The 27045-nt window shown below is 35.8% G+C and overlaps 1 long non-coding RNA gene and 1 pseudogene across 1 annotated transcript in view; one reads left to right on the top strand and one right to left on the bottom strand.

Annotated features, from left to right (window-relative positions):
* Positions 1-27045, top strand: part of LOC118528041 (uncharacterized) — a 35272-nt gene that overhangs the window by 6378 nt on the left and 1849 nt on the right. The window lies entirely within an intron of this gene.
* Positions 11833-12884, bottom strand: LOC118528038 (nascent polypeptide-associated complex subunit alpha pseudogene; annotated as a pseudogene).

The raw sequence follows: 27045 nt of genomic DNA, 5'->3' as shown, positions 1-27045 counted from the left end.
AAATTCTCACTGTTGTGGATAGTAGCTTATACAATACAGAATATTTTACTTACTATTTGTAATGACATAATAAACATGAAAGGTACTATTCTAAAACAATATATACATTCATTCATGGATCTATGAAGCAATATTAATATTCTAAAAGGAGTACTAGATAGGAGATAAATTGAGTTAACCTTTAATTATGTTATATTTGAAATTTACACAATGTAAAATATGAAAGTCAGAGCTTGTTCAGATTTTTGTCCGTAGAGGAAAATATTTTCAAATGCAGATTTTAAACTATCATTGACTCTCTATGGAAGGCTGGATTTTTCCATGCTTTTTCTTTCAGATCTTGAGAACCACTGAGTATCTGATAGCTATCAGACCAAAAGATAAAGTGTTTATTCCAAAGTCAAATTGTTTGGTTTACTTCTGTTCTCTTTTTTTGTAGGTCTTCTAATTGGTATAAATTGTATTTCTTGTGACTAAAAGACTTCTAGAACTCATCAGGGAAATACAAATCAAAACTACAATGAGATACCACCTCACAACAGTCAGAATGGCTAAAATTAACAAGTCAGGAAACGACAGATGTTGGCGAGGATGCAGAGAAAGGGGAACCCTCTTACACTGTTGGTGGGAATGTAACCTGGTGCAGCCACTCTGGAAAACAGTATGGAGGTTCCTCAAAAAGTTAAAAATAGAGCTACCCTAAGATCCAGCAATTACAGTACTAGGGATTTGCCCCAAAGATATAAATGTAGTGATCCAAAGGGGCACCTGCACCCCAATGTTTATAGCAGCAATGTCCACAATAGCCAAACTATGGAAGGAGCTGATGTCCATTGACAGATGAATGGGTAAAGAAGATGTGGTGTATATATACAATGGAATACTACTCAGCCATCAAAAAATTGAAATCTTCCCATTTGCAACTACGTGGATGGAACTAGGGGGTATTATGCTAAGTGAAATAAGTCAATCAGAGAAAGACAATTATCATATGATCTCACTCATGTGAAATTTAAGAAACAAAACAGAGGATCATAGTGGAAGAGAGGAAAAAATAAAATAAGATAAAATCAGAGAGGGAGAGAAACTGTAAGAGACTCTTAATCATAGGAAACATACTGAGAGTTGCTGGCAGGGGGATGGGGTAACTGGGTGATGGACATTAAGGAGGGCATGTGATGTAATGAGCACTGGGTATTATATAAGATTGATGAATCACTGACCTCTATCTCTGAAACTAATAATAAATTATATGTTAATTAATTGAATTTAAATTAAAAGAAAAGACTTCTAGAACTATTTACACTAAAAATTAGCAGCCAATCACCTCATTTCATAGCAAGGAAACCACAACCCAGAGAAGTTAGGAAGTAGAGTTAGAACTAAATTCAGAAGTCCAAATTAAGAATGTTAACCCTGACTTCTTTAAATAATTCAGTTGCTAATTCTTATTGAAAACTATTTTGAGGGGCATCTGGGTGGCTCAGTCGTTAAGCGTCTGCCTTCGGCTCAGGTCATGATCCCAGGGTCCTGGGATCGAGCCCCCCCCCCCCCATCGGGCTCCCTGCTCAGCGGGAAGCCTGCTTCTCCCTCTCACATTCCCCTTGCTTGTGTTCCCTCTCTCGCTGTCTCTCGCTCTGTCAAATAAATAAATAAAATCTTAAAAGAAAAAAAAAAGTAAAAAAAAGCTATTTTGAAATGTTGGATTGATCTAATTCTTTCCAAGTCCACTGTTTATTTCTCAATCCAAGCATTTAATACTCCTAGATATCTATGGTATTTTATTTATTTATTTATAGATTTATTTATTTATTTGAGAGAGAGTCTGTGGGGAGGGGCAGAGGGAAAGGAAGAGAGAGAGAGAAAAGAGAGTCTAAGCAGACTCCTGCAGAGCAGGGAGCCTAATGCAGGGCTTGATCTTACAACTCTGAGATCATGACCTGAGCTAAAATCAAGAGTCAGCAGCTTAACTGACTGAGCCACCTAGGTACCCCGATATCTACAGTATTTTAAATTGGACTTTGTGCATCTAGTTTCTTTTTACTCCAATTCATCTTGTTTTTGTTTCTGAATTTATTTATTCTCTACTAAGTATGCCAAGTAGTCTTTAACAATTTTTAAAATGATTATGAAATATTTTATCTTTATAATGTAATATTATCTTAGATAAAGAAATACACTCTGGGAGGGAGACTTATGCTCAAGGAGTTTACTGGGACATGCTCTTGGGGTCAACACCTTTAAGGGGAGTGAAGAAAGTCTTGGGGACAGGGTTTCTTAGGTTGCTTCTGTATCTTGGCTATTGTAAATAATGGTGCAGTAAACATAGGGGTGCATATATCTTCAAATTAGTGTTTTCATTTTCTTTGGATAAATACCCAGTGATGGGATTACTGGATCATCTGGTATTTTTATTTTCAATAAATTTGAAATTTGAGGAAGCTCAATTCTTTTTTGCAGTGGTTGCACCAATTTATATTCCCACCAACAGTGCACAAAAATTACCTTTTTTCCACATTCTCGCCAACACTTTTTATTTCTTGTCTTCTTGATTTTAGCCATTCTGACAGGTGTAAGGTGATATCTCACTGTGGTTTTAATTTGCTTTTTTCTGATGGTGAGTGATGTTGAGCATCTTTTCATGTGTCTGTTGGCCATCTGGATTTCTACATCTATTCAGGTCCTCTGAGCATTTTTAACTTGTTTGTTTTTGTGTGTATGTTGAGTTGAATAAGTTCTTTATATATTTTGGATATTAACCCCTTATCAGATAGATCATTTGCAAATATCTTCTCCTATTCAGTAGGTTGCCTTTTTTAAATTGATGGTTTCCTCCACTGTGCAAAAGCTTTTTAGTTTGATATAGTCCCAATAGTTTATATTTGCTTTTGTTTCCCTTGCCTTAGGAGACATATCTAGAAAAATATTGCTATGGCTGATGTGAGAGAAATCACTGCCTGTGTTCTTTTCTAGGATTTTTATGGTTTCAGGTCTCACATTTAGATCTTTAATCCATTTTGAATTTTTATCTATAGTGTGAGGAAGTGGTCCAGTTTCATTCTTTTGCATGTAGCTGTCCAGTTTTCCTAACACCATTTGTTGAAGACACTGTCTTTTCCCCATTGTATATTCTTGCTTTCTTTGTCACAGATTGACAGTATAATTTTGGGTTTATTTCTGGGTTTTCTTTTCTGTTCCATTGATCTATGTGTCTATGTTTGTGCCAGTACCATACTGTTTTGATTACTACAGTTTTGAATGGATAAAGAAGATATAATATGTGTGTGTATATATATCACACACATATGTGTATATATACACACAATGGAATATTAAGCAGCCTTAAAAAAGGATGAGATCAGGCCTTTTGTGACAATGTGGATGGACCTAGAGGGTATTATGCTAAGTGAAGTAAGTCATACTGAGAAAGACAAATACTGTATGATTTCACTTATATGTGCAATCTAAAAAAAAAAAAAAAGGAAAAAGCAGAATCACACGTATAAACATAGAGAACAAACTAATGGTTGGCAGTGGAGGGGGAGGTTGGGAGATGGACAGAATGAGTGAAGGGGAGTTGGAGAATACAGGTTTCCAGTTATGGAATGAATAAGTCACAGGAATAAAAGGCACAGCATAAGTCAATGATATTATACTAACATTGTATGGTGACATATGGTAGCTTCTCTTGTGGTGAACATAACATACTGTTTAAACTTTTTGAATCACTGTGTTGTACACCTGAATCTAATGTAATGTTGTATGTCAACAACACTAAAATTAAAAAAAAATCATTTAAAAAAATCTTACAGACTTTACAAAAAAAAAGACTAAAGAGAGGGAAGGGTTAAGTAGCTCTGGAGACCAGGCCTTGTACTCTTATATCTACCAGTCATGGGATACAGGCTTATTCAAGGGAAAGGGCAAGGCCTTGGGTGAGGTGACTCTCTTTGGTTAAGGGCAATTCCTGGAGAGAACTCAACTGGAAACTGTCAACTGCCCAATTTTACTTGAATGCCCTAGGTCTGAACAGAGATCTAGGCGGCACACCACAGGATCTACTAAAATATATGTATGTGTGTGTAACATATGAATGAGACATACAGAATAAAACAAACAGCCAGTATGTTGGAAAGAATAATGCAACTGCCAAAAGGTCCATGTCCTAATCCCTGGAACATGTGAATATCTTACCTTACATGGCAACAGAGACTTTGCAGATATGATTAACTTAAAGATTTTGCGATGGGTTTATTATCCTGGATGATATGTGAGCCTAATGTAATCATAAGGGAAGGTCAGAATCAGAGGGGATCTGATGATGAAAGCAGGGATTGGAGCAATGTGGCAGCAACCAAGCAATGCAATAGACTCTAGATGATGGAAAAACCAAAAAATATACTCTCCCCTAGATCCTAGAAAGATCTTTGCCTACAATATGATTTTTGCCCCATAAGACCTATTTCAAATTTCTGAGCTTGAAATCTGTAGGGTAGTAAATTTGTGTTGTTTTAAACTACTAAATTTGTGGTAATCTGTTACAATGACAATGAGAACTAATATGCCTGGGTATCAGAACCCCAGGTTAAGCAATAGATCATTAACCATGCCTCTGAGAACACCTGTATGCCTTTCTCCAGTCGCATTCCTCTCCCTTTCTACCAAAGGTAACAACTATCCTGAATATTAATTTTATCATTTCCTTACTTTTCATCATAGTTTTACCATATATATTATATACCATTAGTATTTATCTATTAATATATTATTAACAAGTATTTATTATTATAAATATTAATATACAATATATTACATATTAGTATATGTTTCTAATGGTATATTGTTAAGGGTTTATGTTTTATAGTATTCTGAAATTGCTCTATCATTCAACATTGTGTTTTTGAGATTCAGCAATATGAATGTGTGAAGCTATGGTTCATTTTTTTACTGCTGTTAATATTCTAGTTTTATGAGTATATGGTAATTTAACTATCCTCCTGTTGGACATTAATCTACCATTTCACACTTGATTTAATCAGCAAAATTTCTGCAGATTATCTTCTAAACTGATAAGGGAAAGGTCTGAGGAAAAGCACTTCAGGGAGATCAATGTGGTACTACAATCTTTCCCTTTCTATTGACCTCAGTTTCTTTCCCGGCAAATGAATAAATATCTTTCTCATTGTCATCACCTAACTTATATGGTAAGTTCCTAGATGATAGGAATTGTTTTGCTAAGCATATGTTTTATATTATACCATACTTTGTATAATGTTTTGCTGGTGTTGAATAATTATTAAATAATAATAGCAATAAATGTTACATACTTCTTGCATGTAGGGGTCAGGACATTTTAGTTGCAAACAACAGAAACTCAACTTATACAAACTTAAGCAGAAAATATATTGGTTTGGCTCACATCTGTGGAAATTTCTCTCACATCTGTAGGAGGAGCTAGAGCTTTAAGACACATCTGTATACAAGGGTTGAAATGATGTCTTCAGGACTCTGTATCTGTCTGTTGCTCAGATTGCCCTTCCCTGCCTGACCTCATTCTCAGAAAGAGAATATTATAATGGAGAGATACCTATTGTTAGCTTCAGATCTGCTTCATTTTACAAATTATTTTTCCAGAAAAAGACAACATCCCACTTCCTCCTAGTGACCACATATGAAATCTCTGATGATTCAGAGATATTTTGGTTGGTTTTGCTTAAGTCATGGCAGTCCTACCTGCTTCACGTGAACTGAAAATATTAATATGGAATGGATGAGGGTCCTCCAAAGGAAAGGATGCTGAGTAGGAAAAAATGTCCTCTACCACATATAACAGGAACTTTTCTGGGTTTAATGCATTTAACACTTTGCTTAATGTGAAGATGCTGAGATCTTAATCTAAATAAAAATAATCTTTATGGGGCAACTGGGTGGCTCAGTCGGTTAAGCATCTGCCTTTGGCTCAAGTCACGATCCCAGATTACTGGGATCAAGTCCCACGTCAGGCTCCCTGCTCAGGGGGGAGTCTGCTTCTCCCTCTCTCTCTACCCCTCCTCCCTGCTCATGCTCTCTCTCTCTCAAATAAAGAAATAGAATCTATTAAAAAATAATAATCTTTATAAGGATGGATTCTCATAATTAATCATAAAGCTGCAAATAGAATTTAGATTTATAGCTTATTATTATTATTACAGGGGTTACATTTCCTCTTTGATAGCTAGAAAGTTCTTAAAGTAAATGGAAAGATCTATGAGGCACATGCCGCTTTGTTAAATTTTGAACCACAAAAGTTTTCAGCTTTAAAAACTGATTTTCACAGTATCCATGCTGTGAAAAATACCTGTGACAAGACTTAATTCACTTTCAGTTCAGTGCTTCTCTAATTTGGAACGTAGATGTTTCTTTTTTTAGTATGACTCTGATCCTGTGTGTGTGTGTGTGTGTGTGTGTGTGTGTGTGTGTGTTGGGCCATATGAATAGACAAAATGATTGACTGGAAAGAGCAGAGGGGCTGTGAATAACGAGGCCTGGGTTCCCACAAAACTTTTTTAATAAAGCTTTACAGTGCTTACTATGTTGCAACTATCCCCCATGTTGCAATTTATCCTTTTACTTATTCTATTTAATCATCTGGTAGGTTGTGAACACCTCCACCTCAAAACAAGGATTGTGTTTTAGTCATTTTTATATCTCAAGCTGAGACAAACATCTGGCACACACAACTCACTGAATAAAGATATATTGAATTATTATTATTAACATAATAGTATTTACCAAAAATAGCAATATTAGTCATCATAATACTAATAAATACCACTTATTGAGTGACTAATGGGTGCTATGTTCTGCTATGTATTTTTCAAGTTATTTTATTGTTTATTAAGTGAATTTATTAACTTCACTCTTTGCATTAGGTTTCCTCATTTATAAAAAAGAACATAGCTAGATAATATCTAATATGTCTTTCAAATTATATGTTTATAGGAATTTATTTTCCTGTTGACTTCCATTCTAGGACTGGAGATGTGTTCTTATGGAAAAGATTTAGACCAAGTACATTAAAAAATTTCAATTGGTACACATTGAAAAATATTTATTCACTAGGGACTGTATTCTGTGTTTTTCTAGCACTCTGGAAAAAGTTGGAAAAAGCTCTCTGCTCTTCCACATAGGTACACTATCTTTAAAATTCCAATTAGGGTGAGCAGGACACTCGAGCAGTTGTTCTCCAGGCTTCCCTGACACCTACCATTTTTGGAGTTTTATGCCTTGAGAGCTTCAGAGCAGATCCATCCCCTCCCAATATCAATCTGTTTCTAATTGTCAATTTAGAAAAAATATTCTGAGTTAAGCAGTAAAACATTCTATTTCCAATTTGTCTTAATTTCATCATTCCTTTATCCTATTTATTATGCAAGCTGACTTTTATCATAGCTTTAATATTATAGACTTTGATGTTATTGTAGTAGTGGTTCACCTAGGTGCTCTAGTTGCTAATTATCTTATCAATAATAATATAGTTGCTTCAAATAAAATTTCACAACATCATTGGATTATTTGCCTGAAGGTGCTTGTGATACCTTATACTCAGCAGTTGCTTTTTTTTTTTTTTTTTTAAGATTTTATTTATTTTTTTGACAGAGAGACAGGGAGAGAGGGAACACAAGCAGGGGGAGTGGGGGAGGGAGAAGCAGGCTTCCCTCAGAGCAGGGAGCCCGACGCGGGGCTTGATCCCAGGACCCTGGGATCATGACCTGAGCCAAAGGCAGACGCTTAATGACTGAGCCACCCAGGCGCCCCTATACTCAGCAGTTTTTAAAATTTTTGACATCGCATGATGAACCACCTTTTTTATGCAAGGTTTTGATGGTAAATATGTAAGTATTCATATCCTGAGCAGATTTTATTAACAGCTGTAAGTTCTCATTAGTTTTTTTCATATTCATAAGTGCTTTAAAGCAAAACAAGAAGGTATATTTCAAGACATAATGGCATTTGTTCAAGAATAATGAGTAAAATGAAAAGAAAGAATGTGATAAGTACTTTATGTATAAATAACCCACTAGGGAGTTTCAAAGTAGAGACAATCACGACCTGTGTGGAGAATCATTAAACTTTCATGAAGAGGTTGCTTTAAGGTAAGGAGACTACATTCCTCAATTTGGGGTTGGATAGAATTTAATATTATAATTGGACAGAAAGAGTGAAGGAAGGCCATTCCAGGTTGAAGGAATATCATGTAAAATATAGGGAAGCTCAGAGAACAGAATGTGATATGGTAGGGTTATTCATTTCTCTCAACAAATATTTATTGACTGTCAACTATGTAAGAGGCATTGTATAGGTGATGGGTGAACCAGATGTCCCTGAGCTGGAGGAGGCTATTGAGGAGATTATACTCTCTAGACCTGAATTATAACTGCCGACTTGACGTCTTACTTTGGATGTTTCAACCTCAACATATCCGTAACTGAACACATGCTCTTCCCCCTTGTGAGCATCTTTTCTTTGGGGGGCAAGGTTTCCCCCCACTATTTGTAAGCTTAGAAGCCATAGAGGCCAGCTCCTCCCTTCTTTATGTCCTCTTCCAATCAAAACGTTGACATATGACCTAGACTTCACCATCGGGACATTCCTGCCAGGGCTTTACATCTGGAACAAGATTTGAAGGCAAACATGAAGGGATGGTGAGAAGTCATTTACAGTATAGTGGCAGCAGTGGTATCCTGTGGGGACAGTAGCTCACTTGCCAGACTTTTTCTACCAACAGATAGTTGTAGTGCTTCTTGCTTTTCTTTTTTAAAAAAATATTTTATTATTTGAGAGACAGAGAGAGAGAGGGAAGGAGGGAGAGCATGAGCAGGGGGTAGGGCAGAGCGAGAAGCAGGCTCCCCATAGAGCAGGGAGCCCGATGCGGGGCTCCATCCCAGACCCTGAGATCATGACCTGAGCCAAAGGCAGATGCTTAACCAACTGAGCCGCCCAAGTGCCCCTGCTTCTTGCTGTTTATCCTTCTGAGATGACCTTGGTTTATATCTGTTTTCCAAGTCTGGTCTTAAAACCTTACATCCATTCTGTAAAATCCTTTTGCTTTTACTTTGGTTGTTTTCTTAAGCTAATATAGATGCTGCCCTGGTGCCCTATATTAACATCTCCTTGATCCATTTCTGATTTCAGCTGCAGCTGACATGAACATTTCTGTGCAAGGTCATACTCTCTTCACTCTAACAACATCCCTCAAGCAGGAGCCACCTGTCTTACAACTTCTGCCCAAGGGCCTTCTCTGATGCTGCTGGAGTCCATTTACTCTCACGTAGCACAGCTCAGAACTGCACTATTAATGCTCCTAGGGGTAACCCTCAACCATTGAGGGAAATAGTGGATGGATAAATGCTTCTTTTTGACCTTCAGGCGGGTAATGTGGGGATGTGTTCTATATACTTCTTAGGACAGCTTAGTGGTGAGCATTATCCCATGGTAGAGACCTGAAAACATGCCTTTAAATTGGCTTTTCACCTTTTCTATCACACTCTTCCTCCTCCATGAATCCTGCTTTCTGGTATCAACTCCCAGATAAATGATACTCAAATCAAGCCCCAAATAAATAGTACCCAAGTCCTTGTCTCAAGTCCTGCTTTCAGGGAAAGCCAAACGAATGCACATAGCTAAAATTGGTTTCAGTTGCTCATGCTGATACATACACACCATGCCTGTTACTCTTCCAGTGACCCCTTTCTCAATTAATGGTACCACCATCAAGTTAGTGCACAGATACTTAAGAGCCATTCATAAATCCTCCCTTCTCCTTCATCCCCATGTTGGTCCCATATTCAATTAACTTCACCAAATCCTGTTGATTTTCTCTCTTGAGTATTTCTTGAATACATCCATTCCCCCCATCTTCACTGCCACTCCTTTAGTTCAGTTATGAACATACCTCATGTGTACAACTGCAGTTATTCACATCCACTCTAGCCCTCTATCCAATCTCTTTTCCATATTAAAACCAGAATAATATTTCAAAGTTTCTTTCAATATATTCAAAAATTTTATTATCCCCTACTTAAAATACTTAAATGGCATTCCATCACCCTACAAATAAAGACAGCATTCTGCAATCTGGTTTAGAAGGTTCTGCATGATAAGCATCCTCTCCAGAGGCATCTTTATGTTTCTCTCCCCTCTCAGCCCTAGCCACACTGGCTACTCTAAATCCCTCATATTTACCAAGTCCACAGGATCTTTTCATGTATTGTTTCATCTGCCTGTAATTTTTCTCCTCTCTCTTCATTCACTAATTCTATGGTTAAGAGTGTGGATCCTAGAACCAGACTACTTTGTTTTATAATGTCAGTTTCACTAGTAACTGCTGTGTGACCTCAGGGCAAGACACTTAACTATTATGTTCCTTAATTTCCTAAGCTGTAAAAATGGGGGAAGAAAAGAAACACCTAAAGCAATGTTGTAAGGGTTAAATGGGTCAATAACACATGTGAAACACATAAAATAGTACCTGGCACATAGCATAACTATGTAATTGTTGGCTTTTAGTTAGTTGACTTAGATTAGGTATCACTTTTTTCAGTGAAGGCTTCCCTCATTTCCCAAATAAGTCAAATACCATCACTCTAGACTCCCTGTACCTTTCTTCATAGCACCACAGTCATAGTTTTACACTTATTTATGTGATTTTTTAAAAATAACTGAGATATTGGCTACACAGGTGTTTCTTTTATTCTTTTTTTTAAGATTTTATTTTTATTTAGTTGAGAGAGAGAGGGAGAGAGGGAGGGAGAGGGAGAGTGAGCACTAGCAGGGGGAGGGGCAGAGGGAGAAGCAGACTCCCCGCCCAGTAGGGAGCCTGATGTGGGGCTCAATCCCAGGACCTTGGGACCATGACCTGAGCTGAAGGCAGATGCTTAACCAACTGAGCCACCCAGGTTTTTATTCTTTTACATTAAAGTTTATATTTAAATTCTTTAAAATTTAAAATTTTGTTATCGAATATTAACATAGGATAACCTGCACATTTAAAGCATATGATTTTGTATAGCTTTGACATATGTACACAGATACAAAGTATCACCACAATCAGGCCATATCAAAGTTTTAAGTAACCTTACTCCCAATATGTGTTTCCACACAGGGTCTTTATGTGATGAATATTCTGATGCCTTATCTGCCTGAATGTATCTTTATTTCAGCCACACACTTAGATAAATAGGTTAGTTACATGTAAAATCCTAGATTCAAAGTTCCTTTCTTTCAATATTTTGAAAATATTTTTTCATGTTCTTTTTGCATGCCAGTTTTATTCTTGTGGCTTTTATGTGATTATTTGACTAATGTCTTTTTCCACAGAGAGACTGTAATCTCCATGAAGGCAGGGGTCATGTGGTTGGTTTGTGCTTATCATTTTATCCCATTGTGTATCCAGCACACTGCCTTGGTACCTAATAGATACTCATTAATATTTGTTGAATGAATGAACGAAGGTTTAGGATGAGGCAAGTTTAGAAATATATTTCGAATAATGTTTTGGATGGCTTTGAATGCTCGTTGAAGAGTTTGTATATAATTTGGCAAGCAATGGAGTTATACAAGGTTTTAAAATATTGTAGTGACATAATTAGAGCAGAGCTTTAGGAAGCTTAGTCTGACAGCAGTATATTAGATACATTGGAGTACATGAAACTAGAGTCATGGAAACCAATTATAGTGCCATAGCCACAAGGTAGGCTAAGTAATGAAGAGCTGAACTCAGATGCTGGGTGTGGGAATTGCAAATTGAAGACATATTTGAGATAGGACCAGACTTGACAAGCGTGATTTTTTTTTTATCCAACAAGAAGCCGTAACTTTATTAATGATAGAAACAGTACAAATTTCAAACCAAGCTGCAGTTATTCTTTTGAAACACCAAAAAAAGCCCTCGTTTTCAGATGGTTACATTGTTAATTCCATAATAGCATTTTCAATATCATTACTGTTGTTCTTCAGGGCTTGGACTGCCTTTGCTCTTGACACATTTCCTTGTGACACGACCAATTCTATGTCCTTAACCTCTACACCGGTTTCATCAACCTCTTCCTCTTCACTCTCCTCTTGTACAGTTGGAGTCTGTGTGTTTTCTTGAATGTTTGAGACAGCTTCACCTTGAACTTTGAATTTCTCAGCAGCTGCTAGTTGTGCTTGCTGAGATAAATCCTTGATCTTGGCTTCCCCAAAAACTATGTAGGTATCTGAAGCTGGGCTCTTGTAGACATCTGGTTTTGAGATGACGAAGAGGATATTCTTAGATTTTCAGTTAGTGACTCTTGTAACCCCTGTAACCTGTCGAAGACCCAGTTTGGACACAGCCTTCTGTGCCTTCTTTTCACTCTGGCTCTGTTCTGCTTTACTGACCAGTTCTTCATCGATTTCTGCAGCTGCTTCCAGCTGGGCCTGTTGTGTGGTTGCCTGTGTGGAATCCTGTTCCTCAAACTCTGGTACTGATTCATTACTGTCAGATTCTGTTCCAGACCCTGTCTCAGGCTGGGGCTGTGGCAACTTCTGCTCTGTAGCAGGGACGGTTTCTGTGGCTTCACCAGGCATTTTGTGAGGGGAACGTGGAACCAAGATGGCGGCAGAAAGAGAGCGAGCGAGAGCGTGACCCATGCCTGTTGCAGAAGGAAGCCTGGCAGACAAGGGTGATTTTTAAATTTCAAGTCTGGGGGCGCCTGGGTGGCTCAGTCGTTAAGCGTCTGCCTTCAGCTCAGGTCATGATCCCAGGGTTCTGGGATCAAGCCCTACGTTGGGCTCCCTGCTCAGCAGGGAGCCTGCTTCTCCCTCTCCCACTCCCTCTGCTTGTGTTCCCTCTCTTGGTGTGTCTCTCTGTGTCAAATAAATAAATAAAATCTTAAAAAAAAAATTTCAGGTCTGGATGACTGAGATGCAGTATTCTATGAACAGAAAGAAGTGGGAGATTTCAGAGAAGCAGATAGTTTGGATGAGGCATATGTTCTGAGTTAGGTTTTAAATGATTTTGGTTTGAGGTGTTCTTGGAATGTTCATATCAAGATGGACAGGAAAAAGCTGAAAATAGGGCTGTGGAGCTCAGCATATAGGTCAAAACTAGAGATATGGTCTTAAACAGGGTGGGCCAGCTATGATCCATGGTATCCAACCTGCTGCCTACTTTTGTATGGCCTACATGCCAAGACTTTATTTTACCTTTCCAAATGCTGAACAAAAACCAAAAGGGGAATAATATTTTGTGATACATGAAAGTTACATGAAATTCAAATTTTGGGTTTTTTGGAGCAGAGCCATATTCATTCATTTCCATAAAGTCTATGGTTGCTTTGTGCTACAAAAGCAGAGTTAAATAGGTTGCATCAGAGACTATATGGGCTGTAAAGCCTAAAATATTTACTGTCTGGCCCTTTACAAAAACAAAAAACAAAACAAAACAAAACAAAAAGACCCAAAAACTTGCCACTGTATACATACATTGCTGAGTTGTCAACTGTTATCACTCTTCTATAAAGCAATCTGACCAGAACAAAAGACCAAAAAATGAAAATAGCTGTGTTAAAATAATAAAATTATGGAATTTTCTTTCCTTTTACTATTTTTTTCAAGTATTTAGGTAAGACATTGATTATTTTTCTTAAAACAAATTTTATAAAAATTCATTCAAGTATTTCAGGCAAAAGCAAATGGATTTACTATTTGAATGAAGAACAAAATTCTAGGCCAAAAATAAAAACTGGAACACTTTGTTAGGTCATACCAGCAAAATTTTACACAAATGAAGCTGACTGTAAGATGTGGTGGGGGAATGAGAAACTAGATTCTGCTTGTTTTAGCCTATGGGGAAGGGCTGTCGTAAATGGGTCAGTCACCTCTGATTAAAGGCACAGGTCTTAGCTTCAAGACACAGGAATTCAATTTTTCAGTTATCTGGGAGTGGTTTTTGAGTGTATTTCCTCCCAATAAGAAAAACAAATTGGTACACTAAAAAACAAAAGTGGCCAGATAAGCCTGTGGAAAGTAGTTATCGATCTAGAATAGCTTCTTACTATAAAGATATAGTAAGCCTGAACCAGATGCTTGAATTGATCAATCAGGATACCTTCTGCTGTGGATAAAGTGGATAAATATTGAGAAATCATTGTTCTTTGACTCTCTTATTTTAGACTTTATAATGATCATTACCCTTCAGTTACTTAGCATTACACCATTGTAGACAACAATAAAAAATACCCAAAGTTTATTTTTACATTTATTCTCTTTGATAAAATTAAGGAGGAATTGTAGTCTTTCTGATGGAATTTGGGGAAACATTGTAAAAGCTGACTCAGAGAATGATTTTTATTAATCTCTTTTTCCAAATTTTGTGAAATTCATCCTTTTTGGGAATTATATTTTCATACACTCAAAGAGGGTACTTAATATATTTTGTGATGATTTTTCAGCTGCCTTTTATTTTCTTTTTATCATGGTCCATAACATAGGTGAGGAATATCAGATCATTAAAAAATGCAATTTTATAGGGTTTAAGGTACATAGAATTATTTCAATATTTAGAATGACTTGAAATATGCTGTAATATTTTCTGTGGTAGTTGTTTAGCACATATTTTCTGTTATGATATGAAATGGCAGCTGGAATGCCATAAATGTATGTAAAAAAGTATAAAAGTATGCTTCCTACATCAGACATATCAAGTTTGAGGGGCAAGTGAGAACAATATGAAAAAAAACAAACAAAAAAACACACACAAAAAACCAACCCGGAAATCTGTTGGAAATGTGCTGCTCAACCTGTGGACGAAGATCAGGCCTAGAGACACTAGAATTGAGAATCAGTACAGAGCAGAAGATGAGGGCAAAAAGAAATAGAGAGGCTGTGTGGTGAGAAGATAATATATATATATATATATAAGTTTCTACCATGGTGTCTGGCACATTGTGCACCTTACACATGGTTAACCCTACTAAGAATGAATGGGCAGTTGAGGAACATTAGAGTTATGCAGAGAAAAATAAGCCATCAAGGGAAGTTTAAAAATTTTTTTTTTTTAAAGATTTTATTTATTTGACAGAGAGAGCACAAGCAGAGGGAGAAAGAGGGAGAAGCAGGCTCCCTGCTGAGCAAGGAGCCCGAGCCATCAAGGGAAGTTTAAAAAATAGGGGAATCTTTTATTAAGGACTGGACTATTTAATAAAATTTCTTCATAATTGGGGTCCTTCCTTCCAAGATTGAAATCTATACAAGTATTTGCCATGGCTGGTAAAAAGCAAGGAAGCAAGCAAGCAAGAAGGAAAAGAAAACAAAGCAAAACACTCAAAGTTCACTTGACAAGACAATTAACTTCTCTACACTGACTGAAGTTGACAACATCAGCAAATAAGAAGATTGCTAAATGCAGAGGTCATGGAGTGGTTATATACAAATGTAATGGTAACCATATATCAAAAACCACTAATAAATATGCAAAGAATAAAGAGGAAAGAAATCTGAATATATCACTGAAGAAAATCAACAAAACATGAAAGAGAGAAAGACAAGAAAGGATCAGAGAAAATCTTCAGAAACAATCACAGAACAAATAATAAAATGGCAACAAATACGTATCTATCAATAATTACTTTGAATGTATGGACTAAATACTCCTATCAAAAGATATAGGGTGACAGAATGGATAAAAAACCAAGACCCATCTATATGCTGCCTACAAGAGATCCATTTTAGACCTAAAGACACCTGCAGATTGAAAGTTAGAGGATGGAGAAACATCCACCCCATCATGCAAATGGATTTTTTAAAAAGCCAGAGTAGCAATACTTAGATTGGGAAAATGGACTTTAAAACAAAGACTATAATAAGAGACAAGGAAGGGCACTATATAATAATAAAGGGACAATCCAACAAGAAGATATAACAATTATAAATATTTACACACCTGAGATAGGAGCACTCAAATACATAAAACAGTTTATAACAAACATGAAGGGACTAATCAATAATAATACAACAATAATGGGGCGCCTGGTTGGCTCAGTCATTAAGTGTCTGCCTTCGGCTCAGGTCATGATCCCAGGGTCCTGGGATTGAGCCCCACATCGGGCTCCCTGCTCAGCAGGGAGCCTGCTTCTCCCTCTCCCACTCCCCCTGCTTGTGTTCCTGCTCTCACTCTTTCTCTCTCTCTGTCAAATAAATAAAATCTTAAAAAAAAAAAAATAGTAGGGGACTTTAACACCTCATTTACATCAATGGACAGCTCATCTAAACAGAACATGAATAAGGAAACAGGGGCTTTGAATGACACACTGATTTAGATGAATTTAACAGATATACTCAGAACATTCCATCCTAAAACAGCAGAATACACATTCTCTTCAAATGCACACAGAACATTCTCCAGAATAGATCACATATTATCCTCAACAAGTTTAAGAAGATTGAAATCATACCATGCATATTTTCCGACCACAATGCTATGAAACTAGAAATCAACCACAAGAAAAAGTCTGGAAAGACCACAAATACATGGAGGTTAAACAACATGCTACTAAATAATGAATGGATCAACCAGGAAATCAAAGAAGAAATAAAGCACATGGAAACAAATGAAAATGAAAACACTATGGTTCAAAACCTGTGGGATGCAGCAAAAGTGGTTCTAAGAGGGCAATATATAGCAATACAGGCTTACCTCAAGAAGCAAGAAAAATCTTAACCTAACCTTACACCTATAGGAGCTAGAAAAAGAACAAACAAAACCGAAGACGAGCAAAAGGAAGGAAATAATAAAGATTAGAGCAGAAATAAATGATATAGAAACTAAAAAAACAATAGAACAGCTCAATGAAACCAGGAGCTGTTTCTTCAGAAAAAAAAAAGAATAAAATTGATAAACCCCTAGCCAGACTTAACAAGAAAAAAAGAGAGCTCAAATAAATTAAATCACAAATGAGAGAGGAGAAATAACAACCAACACCACAGAAATACAAACAATTATAAGAGAGTATTATGAAAAACTATAAGCCAACAAACTGGACAACTTAGAAAAAATGGATAAATCCTTAGAAACATAAAAACTACCAAAACTGATACAGGAGGAAATAGAAAATTTGAACAGACCAATAATCAGCAAAGAAGTTGGATCAGTAATCAAAAAACTGCCAAAGGAAAACAGTTCAGGACTAAACAGCTTCACAGGTGAATTCTACCAAACATTTAAAGAAGAGTTAATACCTAGTCTTCTCAAACCATTTCAAAAAATAGGAAAAGAAGGAAAACTTCCAAATTCATTCTATGAAGCCAGCATTAATTACCCTGATACCAAAACCAGATAATGACACCACTAAAAAAAACTACAGGTGAATTTCCCTGATGAGCATAGACACAAAAATTCTCAATACAATACTAGCAAACCAAATTCAACAATCCGTTAAAAAAATCAATCACCATGATCAGGTGGGATTTATTGCCAGGCTGGAAGGGTGGTTCAACATTTGCAAATCAATCAATGTGATATATCACATAAAGAAGAGAAAGGATAAAAAACCATATAATCACTTCAATAGATGCAGAAAAAGCATTTGACAAAGTATAACATTCATTCATGATAAAAACCCTCAACAAAATAGGATTAGAGGGAACATACCTCAACATAATAAAGTCTATCTATGAAAATTACCCATAGCTAACATCATCCTTAATGGGGAAAAACTGAGAGCTTTTCTCGTAAGGCCAGGAACAAGGTAAGGATGTCCACTCTCACTACTTTTATTCAACATAGTACTGGAAGTCATAGCCACAGAAATCAGACAACAAAAAGAAATAAAAAGACTCCAAATCAGTAAAGAGGAAGTAAAACTTGCACTATTTTCAGATGGCAGGATACTATATATAGACTCTACCAAAAAACTGGTAGAACTGAGTAAAGTCTTAGGATACAAAACAAATTCAAGAAAGTCTTAGGATACAAGATCAGTAAAGTCTTAGGATACAAAATCAATGTACAGAAATCTGTTGTATTTCTATATACTAATAGTGAAGCAGCAGAAAGATAAATTAAGAAAAATAATCCCATTTACAATTGCACAAAAATAAGATACCTATGATTAACCCTAACCAAAGAGGTGAAAGACCTGTACTCTGAAAATTATAACATTAATGTAAGAAATTCAAGAAGACCCAAAGAAGGGGAAAGACATTCTATGCTCATGGGTTGGAAGGACAAATGTTGTCAAAATGTCTATACTACCCAAAGCAATCTACACATTTAATGCAATAGCTATCAAAATACCAACAGCATTTTTCACAGAACTGAAACAAATAATCCTAAAATTTGTATGAAACCACAAAAGACCCCAAATAACTAAAGCAACCTTGAAAAAGAAAAGCAAAGCTAGAGGTATCACAATTCCAGACCTCATGTCATATTACAGACTTGTAGTGATCAAAACAGTATGGTACTGACACAAAAATAGACACATAGATCAATGAAACAGAATAGAAAATCTAGAAATAAACCCACAATTATATTGTCAATTAATTTTCAACAAAGCAGGCAAGAATATCCAACGGGAAAAAGACAGTCTTATCAACAAATGGTGTTGGGAAAATGGACAACTATATGCAAAAGAAGGAAACTGAACCACTTTCTTACACCATACACAAAAATAAATTCCAAAAGACCTAAATGTGAGACCTGAAACCATAAAAATCCTAGAAGAGAACACAGGCAGTAACTTCTCTGACATCAGCTATAACAACTTCTTTCTAGATATGTCTCCTGAGCAAAAATAAAACACTGGGACTACATCAAAATAAATAGCTTGTGCACAGCAAAGGAAACAATCAACAGAACTAAAAAGCAACTTACAGAGTGGGAGAAGATATTTGCAGATGACATACTCAATAAAGGCTAGTATCCAAATATATAAAGGACTTATAAAACTCAACAGGCAAAAAACAAATAATCCAATTAGAAATGAGCAGAAGACATGAACAGACATTTCTCCAAAGAAGACATCCAGATGGTGAATAGACACATGAAAAGATACTCATCATCACTCATCATCAGGGAAATGCAAATCAAAACTGCAGTGAGAAGGGGCGCCTGAGTGGCTCAGTTGGTTAAGCGTCTGCCTTCGGCTCAGGTCATGATCCCAGGGTCCTGGGATTGAGCTTCACGTCGGGCTCCCTGCTCAGTGGGGAGCCTGCTTCTCACTCTCCCTCTGCCTGCCACTCTCTCTCTGTCAAAGAAATAAATAAAATTAAAAAAAAAACTGCAGCAAGAAATCACCTTACACCTGTGAGACTAGCTAAAATCAACAACACAAGCAACAATATGTGTTGGTGTGGATGTGGAGAAAAAGGAACACTCATGCACTTTGGGTGGGAATGCAAACTGGTGCAACCACTATGGAAAACAGTATGGATGTTTCTCAAAAAGTTAAAAATTGAACTACCTTACCATCTAGGAATTGTACTACTGGATATTTACCCCCAAAATATAAGAACACTAATTCAAAGGGATACATGCACCTCTATGTTTACAGAGGCATTATTTATAAGGGCCAAGATATGGAGAGAGCCCAAGTGTCCATCAGTAGATTAATGGATAGAAAAGATGTGGTATTTATACACAATGGAATATTATTCAGCCATAAAAAGAATGAAATCTTGTCATTTGCAACGACATGGATGGAGCTAGATAGTATAAAGCTAAGTGAAATAAATCAGTCAGAGAAAGACAAATACCATATGATTTCACTTCTATGTGGAATTTAAGAAACAAAACAAACAAGCAAGGGGAAAAAATAGAAAGCAGGAAAAAGAGAAAAGAGATTGTTCTCTTAATTATAGAGAACAATCTGATGGTTACCAGAGGGGAGTTGGGAGAGTAGATGAGTTAAATAGGTGATGAGGATTAAGGGGTGCACTTATGATGAGCACGGGTTGTTGTATGGAGCTGTTAAATTACTATATTGTATACCTGAAACTAATATAACACTGTATGTTAACTGTTTCCTTTCCTTTTTTTTTTTTTTAAGATTTTATTTATTTATTTGACAGAGAGAGACACAGTGAGGGAGTGAACACAAGCAGGGGGAGTGGGAGAGGGAGAAGCAGGCTTCCCGCCGAGCAGGGAGCCTGATGTGGGGCTTGATCCCAGGACCCTGGGATCATGACCTGAGCTGAAGGCAGATGCTTAACGACTGAGCCAGCCAGGCTCCCCTGTTTCCTTTTTTCTTATGGCAGCAACCTCTTCCTTTTGTGCTCTGCCAAAGGTGAAACAATTGTATGACAGGTTAGGATCTTTGGGAGTTCTAGAGTCTTCATTCATTTGTTATTGCTTTTCCATTGCCTCTACTTGGTCTTTACAAGAAAGATTGGGTGCAAGTAGGGAAATCTGAGAGCATGTCCCTTGGTGCCACACATACATCAAAATCTGTCTACTTTCTAGACTTTTCTCATATGCAAAACAAAAGTTGTAAACCTCTGGGGGAGGGCCATGAAACCATTCTACTCCTAGGACCCCAGTCCAAGATCTATTGCCTCAGTGTGTGTGTGTGTGTGTGTGTGTGTGTTGGGGTGGGGGTGGGGGAGTGGGGGTGTTGGATCTAGGCAAAGATATAGTTCTGCTGAGGGAAGGGTAGAAGCAAAAGCCATTTGCCACAGAAATTAGAACAGGAAACCCTTCTGCTGCTACCATGAGCCTTGCATTGAGTAAATAGGAAAGGGGGTCTGGAGGAGTGGCAGAAAACTCTCTCCAGCCCAACTACCAAGAGTTTGATTCCTGGGCAGAGGAGAGGCAGAAATACTGAAAAAACTCATAATCAAGGTCCTGGGAACCCATGGCCTGCCTAAACCTGAGGATGGACAGGAGAAATGAGAACTCTGTCTGTCCTGTGAGCTGCCCATCAAGTAATAAGCAATGACAGTCTAGTGCTGGGGAAAAAGGAAACAAATAGCAAAGTGGTAGATTTAAATTCAATTATATAAATAATTACATCAAATATAAATGCTTCAACCACCCCAGGTAGATGGCATGCTTTGTTAGACTGAATATAAAAACAAGACCCAAGTATATTTTGCCTAAAATAAGTGTAATTTAAATTTGAAGACATAGACTAGCTAAAAGAAAAAAAGGTTGCACAAAAATAAACCTTGCATTATCTAAATAAAAGTAAGTTTGAGGGGATGTATTCATATCAGAGAAAGTAGACCTTAGGGCAAGAAATTTTACCCAAGATAAAGAGAAATATTACATAATGATAAAGAGATCAATGTATCAAAAAATATAACAATCCTAAATATCTACACACCTAATAACACAATTTGAAAAACAGAAACTGATAGAACTGAAAGTAGACAAATCCACAAATATAATTGGAATTTCAATATTTCCTATCTTAGTATTTGATAGAAAAAGTAGACCAAAAATCAGTTATGGATCTAGAAAACCTAAGCAATCAACTTGATCTAATTGAAATTTATAGAGTATTCCATTCAATAACAGCAAAATATATTCTTTTTAAGTACAGATAGAATATTCACCAAAGTAGACTGTATATAGAAATCTCTACAAATTTAAAATTATTGCAGTCATAAAAATATATTCTTCAACTACAAAAGAAGTAAACTAGAAATCAGTAGCAGAAAGGTATATGGAAAGATTCTGCAATATTGGAAAATGAAAGAACACAATTCTAAAAGGGGTCCTTGGATCAAAAGGAAATTATAAAGAAAATTAGAGAATATTTTGAGTTGAATAAAGGTGAAAGCACAGCATATCAAAACTTGTTGGACATCTGGCGCAGTTAAGAGAGAAATGTATAACATCAAATGTCTATGTCAAAAAGGAAGGAATTCACAAATAATGACCTCAATTTTTACCTTAAGAAACTAGAAAAGATGAGCAAAATAAGCAGAAGGAAGAAAATAATGATAAGAACAGAAATTCGTGAGATAGGAAATAAAGAAATATAAAGAAAGTCAATAAAATAAAAAGCTGTTTTCTTGAAAGGATGAACAAAATTGTTAAACTACTAGCTAGACTAATAAAAAAATAGAGAAGACAAATCACAAATATTCAAAGTGAAATAAACACTATCACTACAGATCTCACAAACATTAAAAGGAAAATAAGCTACTGTGTGAACAACTTTATGCCAATAAATTTGATAATTTCAAAGAAATGGAAAAATTCCTTAAAATATGCAAAATACCAAAGTTCACTCAAGAAGGGATAGGTCAAGTAGTCCTATATCTATTAAAGAAATTGAATTAGTAGTTAAAAACCTCCTTCCCACATGGAAAATTCCAGGCTTAGATGGCTTCATTAGTGAATTCAACCAAACATTTCAAGAAATATACCAATTTTATACAAACTCTTTTAAACATAGATGTAAATATCTTCAGCAAAATATTAGCTAATCAAAATTAGTAATATAAACAAAGGATAATACATTATAACCTAATTGGACTATCCCAAGAATGTAAACTTGGTTCAGGTTCAGTAATTAACGTAATTCCACATATCAATAGACTAAAAAGAAAAATACATATGATCTTCTCACTAGATGCAGAAAATGTATTTGACAACATTTAACATCCATGCATGATAAAAATTTTCAGCAAACTAGGAATACAAGGGTACTTTCTCAATCTGATAAATGGAGTCTATTAAATACCTACAACCATTATCATATTTAATGATGAAAGAGTGAATATTTTCTTGCTAGATCAAGAATCAGGCAAGGATATCGCTCTCACCATTTCTATTAACCTGAAAGTTCTAGACAGTGAAATAAGGCAAGAAAAAGAAATAATTGTAATGCAGATTGGCAATAGGCATTCTTTGTTTTTATTCACAAATGACACAATCATCTACATAGAAAATCCCAATGAATTTACAAAAAACATAGTAATGCCAATAAGTGAATTTAGCAAAATTTCAGGATATAAGATCAATATATAAAAATGAAATATATTTCTATATATACTAAAAACAAGTGATTGGAAAAATGAAATAAATGACATGCTATTTACCAAAGCAACAAAGCCATGAACTACTTAGGGATAAATTTAAATATACTTAATTTTTTTCCTTTCCTTTTCTTTCTTTTTCCTAAAGATTTTATTTATTTGAGGGAGAGAGAGAGAGACAGCACGAGTTGGGGGGGGAGGGGCAGAAGGAGAGGGAGAAGCAGACTCCACGCTGAGCAGGGAACCCAACAAAGGGCTTGATCCCAGGACCCTGAGATCATGACCTGAGCAGAAGGCAGATGCTTAACCAACTGAGCCACCCACGAGCCCCTTTTCCCTTTCATTTTCTGTCCCCAATCCCCTTTCCTCCCTAGACACTAGAATTAGTGCATGCAATATATGCTCTTCCAATACACTCTCCTGATACTTATTTAGAAATATATGTACCCTTGAAAAAAATAAACAGTGGTCTTTGTGTATATTTATCATTTTTTAATGTAATGAATATAGTGAGTATAATGTATAGTGCTTGTCCCATCCACCCAATCCTGGCGTTTCATGATCTGAGCTAGAGTACACCAATGAGTTCTAACAGTTCAAAATTTACAAAAACAACAAAACAAGACACAATCCCAAAGGCTTAAGAAATAACTGAGAATTGCTACATTGGAAGAAATGTACATATATTTGTTATTTTGTTTCTATTATACCCCAGGAAGGTATTTGTTTTATATTTTTGAGAATTAAAGCTATTTTGAAAAACTGCTACTTTGGTATTATATGAAACTAACTGAAATTACAATTTTGGCTCCCTCCCCCGGCCCCCACCCCTTTTTAAAGTGAGAGCCTGACTTGATGATAGTGTAGAAACTATTCAGAAACATTCCTATTATATATTTAGCAGGAGCTGCCACCTGCAGGCAAAAAATAAAATAACAAATCACTAGTCCTTTTTTCTTTTTAAATGAAATTGAATTCATTATCAGTACCTGTTTTTCTTAATTTAAAATAATCTGGCTCTCTCTTTCTTCCACTGATTTACTGGTCTTTCCTGCTTTTCCTTTGTTGCTAGTTTTCTTAATTCCCAATTCTCACTTGTTCTTTTGAACAACATCATCCTCTTCACCTCCCTTAATCTATTTTCTGGTATACCAAAAGACACCTATGACAAGATTTCTAAACAATAGTGATTGGATTTAAGAATTTAATTTTAGATTATTTAGCTATGAAAATAGCCCTAGGTTTTGTGACGTGTAAAACAATAATTTATCTTAGATATTAGTCTCCAAAGATTAAGAATATGCTTATTTAACTTTTTTCCCCTCCATTTGTCCATGAATTATTTTTTAAGTCTTAGATTCAGCTTTAAGAAGGATTGGAGTGAAAGCATGAACTTTCATCGTTTCTCTTAATCTCTGTTTTGCTGAGATTGAATTGCCATTCTTAATTCTTCCTCAAGGTTTCTTTGTTCTCGAGGCTATTTTTCTTTATGTCTACAATTAGATCATAGTTAACTGGGATTCAGGATGAAGCTCCACTGACTGGATTTAAATATTCTGGTATCAGTTGCTTTTATTTATTTTTGAAAGGGAACATCTTAATTTTCAGTAAGGATAAGAACATTTGTTTAGGACATATGAGAATTGTACTTTTAAATATTTAACTGAAGTGTTAGCAGTATGAATTAGTCGCTATGCTCTGCTATGCTGGATAAAAAATTAATCCCCACATTTTAGTGGCTAAACATAATAAATGATTACTTTTCACTTACAACACAGTCCAATAGCAATTGGGACATCTTCCTTCTTGTAGATCCACCAACTGGAACATGTGTTCTTCATGGTTGCCAATGGAGAGAAAAAGAGGGCTATAAAAAGGCAACTCAGCCTTATCTGTCTCAGCATGAATGTGACATTCATCACTTCTACTTACACTTTATTGTTCAGAATCCGTTATATGATCCCAACCAAACTGTAGGGAAGGCTATGAAATTTACAGAAGCACAGGCATGTTTGATGAGAATTAATAATCTCTGTCACATTGTTTTTATTGTTATTCCTTGACTTTTTGTTTCAGAGAATAGTGATATATGAAATAGAGGAAAATTTTTCCAAACAAAAGAATTAGAGTCCTATTGTAGAATTTCTAAAATTAGTCAACTGAAATTTGGAGCCAAATTAATACATATATGAGGTTTATTTTCAATGTATTAATTATACTCATGCTAATCAATTGATTTTAAAGGGCTTGTGGAGATTTAAAATTATGTCCATAAATTCTTTGCCATTCCTCTCTTCTAAAGGTGCAGCCTAATTCATCTCTCCAAGTGTGGGCTGGACTCACTTTATTTATTAATAGAATATGGTGGAAATGATGATATGTAATTTTCAAGACTAGATCATAAAAAGCATCATGACTTGTTCCTTGCTCTCTCTTTTGGGTCACTGACTGTGGGGGAAGCCAGTTGACAGGCTTTGAAGATACATTAAATAGCTCTATGTACATGCAGTGAGGAATTGAGACCCTTGCCAACAGCCATGTAGGTGAGCTATTGTAGAAGTGGATCTTCTAGTCTCAGTTATGCCTTGGGATGAATGTAGCTCCAAAAATTTTATGGGAACTTCTGAACCTAAGGCACCCAACTAAGATGCTATGAAATTCCAAACCAACAAAAATTGTGAGGTAATAAATGCTTTTGTTTTAAGTCACTATGATTTGGGGTAATCCGTTATGCAGCAGTAAATAGCTAATTCAGCATTATAAAATAAAGTCCTACTTTATTGGTTTATAAAAAATTTTCTAATGAAATGCTAAATAAAAATGTTTTAAGTAGCACTTTAACACTTTTAAGTAAAACTTGAGTACTCCATGTGTATAGGGGAGGAAGAGGGAAATGAGGGGTTGATAACAGTCATTCAGCTATTTTTTTTTTTTTTGTCCTCTTACAATGTTAGATTAACAAATTACCAAATAACTCAGGAGACAAACCAAGAGAATTTAGATGTTTTCATTGAAATAGTCAAAATACATATAAGTTGAATAACTATAATATACTCTCAATATTAGAAAATGATTCTAAATTTAAAATCAGTCATAATAATGTTTAGTTTATGTTAATGAAAACACAGATTGCATAATCTTTGTGTATAATATAGAAGGAAATATATTGATGAATATTAGAAGTCAGACTTTGGTCATATTCATATACGCTGTCAAACACTTGCTGTAATAAGTCCAATTCGATATTTGAGACCATACTGTCGTCAATTTTCTCTGTGTGGTAGTTCAACCTTGGTGATAAGAACTCTAAAAACAACCGGAACCACTATGCTATTAAAGTTTGTGAAAAAAAAGCAAATTTGCTTTTTATTTGTGTGTCGTATTACTTTTCTTTTAGCAATAAGTTCCAAGGTAAACTTTAAGAATTAGTTTATCCCTGAAGAGATTTTAAATATGGTCTGTATTGCATTAGTTTAAATATGCTGGTTAATAAGTAATAATATCATTATGGTCTCCCAAAGAATCTGCCCTTATGATGCTTATGCCATTGGGTAAATAAACTTAGGTTGATACTCAGGTTGATACCCTGATTTTGGGCATTGAGCTCATAATGAAATTTTAAAAAATCATTGAGATATAATTCACATATCATAAAACTCACTCCATGAAAATGTACAATACAATAGTTTTTAGCGCCATCACCACTAGATTGTTCTAATTCCAGAACATCTTCATCACCTCTAAAAGAAACTCTGTATCCATCAGTGGTCACTCCCAGTTCTCTCCTCCCCTCTGCTCCTGGCAAATGCTAATCCACTTTCTGTCTCTGGACATTTCATATAAATGTTGTCATGCAATAACATGTGGTCTTCTGTGTTTGGCTTCTTTCACTTAAGCATAATATTTTTGAGGTTCATTCATGTTGTAGCATTTATTAGTACTTCATTCCTTTTTGTGGTAAATAATATTCTATTGTATGGATATACATTTTGTTTAGCCATTCATCAGCTGATGGACATTTGGGTTGTTTCCACTTTTTGTTTAGAGTAATACTGC

Source organism: Halichoerus grypus, chromosome 3 (assembly GCF_964656455.1).
Source record: "Halichoerus grypus chromosome 3, mHalGry1.hap1.1, whole genome shotgun sequence".
Lineage (NCBI taxonomy): Eukaryota > Metazoa > Chordata > Mammalia > Carnivora > Phocidae > Halichoerus > Halichoerus grypus.
The sequence above is the reverse complement of the archived record's forward strand: the minus strand, read 5'-3'. Positions and strand labels throughout refer to the sequence as shown.